Source organism: Phyllobates terribilis, unplaced genomic scaffold (genome assembly GCF_046119375.1).
Source record: "Phyllobates terribilis strain yellow unplaced genomic scaffold, ASM4611937v1 Scaffold_5__5_contigs__length_657084704, whole genome shotgun sequence".
In the NCBI taxonomy this organism is placed as follows: Eukaryota; Metazoa; Chordata; class Amphibia; order Anura; family Dendrobatidae; genus Phyllobates; species Phyllobates terribilis.
In genome coordinates, this window is record NW_027362765.1 from 334,236,424 (window position 1) to 334,238,831 (window position 2,408).

The following is a 2,408-nucleotide window of genomic DNA, read 5'->3' on the forward strand; positions in this document are numbered from 1 at the left end:
CAGGGAGAAGGAGAGAGAGAGCGAGCGCGGAAACCCCAGAGCCAAGGGGTTAGATGGAGAACGGGAGAAGGAACGAGGGCCAAGAGGTAGGGAGTACGGTGAAAGGCCGACCTGGGGTTCCCCATGCGCTCCCGCCCCCGGGCGGGGAGCAGCCCTGGGAGGAAAAGCCGCTCGGGCATCCCTTTGAGGTTACGGGCGCGAGCGGGAAGAGGGACTACTCTGGAAGGCGACGCCGACACGGCCTGGCCGACGACCACCCACGCGACCTCCGCGTCGTCGGGTTAGTGCCGGAGCCGCGGCGGACCCTGACGGCCAGCCCCCCTCTCCCAATCCTCGTGCCTGTCCGCCGGTGGGTCGAGGACCCCCCGCGGCGGAGGCAGGTCTAAGCCAGACGGTGGCGCCACATAGGCCCACCCCCGCACGCCATCTCCCCGAGCGACCCTGTGTGTTGCCTTGGGTGCGGTTGGTGAGACGGGGGCGGCCGTGGCGTCCTCCGGAGGCCAGTCACCTCGCCCTCCCCGTGCAAGGGGTGTTTTCCAGACGCCTGCCGCTTCGGGACCACGCACCGCACAGCGAGCCGCTCCTCCCGCACATGTCCCCGGTGCTGCGAGGGCTCCGTTCCCCGCCCCCCCCAGGGAAGCCCCATGCCATCCCGCATCCTCTCCGGACGCCGCACGCCCTGCCTATACCCGTTCCGTCCGGGCGCCCTGCCGCCGCGGGGCTCTTCCGCCGCCCCCCCTCTCTTCCCGCAGGCCTCTCCTCTCCCGAACCTCGACGCGGTCCAGTCGTGTTGGGGGGCTACCTGGTTGATCCTGCCAGTAGCATATGCTTGTCTCAAAGATTAAGCCATGCACGTGTAAGTACACACGGACGGTACAGTGAAACTGCGAATGGCTCATTAAATCAGTTATGGTTCCTTTGATCGCTCCAAACCGTTGACTCGGACAACTGTGATAATTCTAGAGCTAATACGTGCAAACGAGCGCTGACCGCCAGGGATTCGTGCATTAATCAGATCAAAACCAATCCGGGGTCCCGGGCCCGGCGTCGGGACGGTCCTCCGCGGCCTCCCCCCTGCCGCGCTCTCCCCGTAAGCGTTGCGACTCTGGATAACCTCGGGCCGATCGCACGTCCCCGTGACCGCGACGATCCATTCGGGTGTCTGCCCTATCAACTTTCGATGGTACTTTCTGTGCCTACCATGGTGACCACGGGTAACGGAGAATCAGGGTTCAATTCCGGAGAGGGAGCCTGAGAAACGGCTACCACATCCAAGGAAGGCAGCAGGCGCGCAAATTACCCACTCCCGACCCGGTGAGGTAGTGACGAAAAATAACAATACAGGACTCTTTCGAGGCAATTGGAATGAGTACACTTTAAATCCTATAACGAGGATCTATTGGAGGGCAAGTCTTTTGCCAGCAGCCGCGGTAATTCCAGCTCCAGTAGCGTACACTAAAGCTGCTGCAGTTAAAAAGCTCGTAGTTGGATCTTGGGATCGAGCTGGCGGTCCGCCGCAAGGCGTGCTACCGCCAGTCCCAGCCCCTTTGCCTTGGGGCGCCTCCCCGATGCTCTTGACTGAGTGTCCCGGGGGCCCGAAGCGTTTACTTTGAAAAAATTAGAGTGTTCAAAGCAGGCAGCCACGCCTGAATACTCCAGCTAGGAATAATGGAATAGGACTCCGGTTCTATTTTGTTGGTTGTCGGAACTGGGGCCATGATTAAGAGGGACGGCCGGGGCATCCGTATTGCGCCGCTAGAGGTGAAATTCTTGGACCGGCGCAAGACGAACCAAAGCGAAAGCATTTGCCAAGAATATTTTCATTAATCAAGAACGAAAGTCGGAGGTTCGAAGACCATCAGATACCGTCGTAGTTCCGACCATAAATGATGCCTACTGGCGATCCGGCGGTGTTATTCCCATGACCCGCCGAGCAGCGTCCGGGAAACCGAAGTCTTTGGGTTCCGGGGGGAGTATGGTTGCAAAGCTGAAACTTAAAGGAATTGACGGAAGGGCACCACCAGGAGTGGAGCCTGCGGCTTAATTTGACTCAACACGGGAAACCTCACCCGGCCCGGACACGGAAAGGATTGACAGATTGAAAGCTCTTTCTCGATTCTGTGGGTGGTGGTGCATGGCCGTTCTTAGTTGGTGGAGCGATTTGTCTGGTTAATTCCGATAACGAACGAGACTCCGGCATGCTAACTAGCTACGTGACCCCCCGCAGTCCGCGTCCAGCTTCTTAGAGGGACAAGTGGCGCTCAGCCACGCGAGATCGAGCAATAACAGGTCTGTGATGCCCTTAGATGTCCGGGGCTGCACGCGCGCTACACTGAACGGACCAGCGTGTGTCTACCCTTCGCCGAGAGGTGCGGGTAACCCGCTGAACCCCGCTCGTGATGGGGATC

General features: G+C 60.0%; 1 pseudogene; it reads left to right on the forward strand.

The window, feature by feature from the left end:
• The first annotated feature begins 799 nt into the window (after positions 1 to 799).
• Positions 800 to 2,408, forward strand: part of LOC141151347 (18S ribosomal RNA) — a 1,868-nt pseudogene continuing 259 nt past the window's right edge.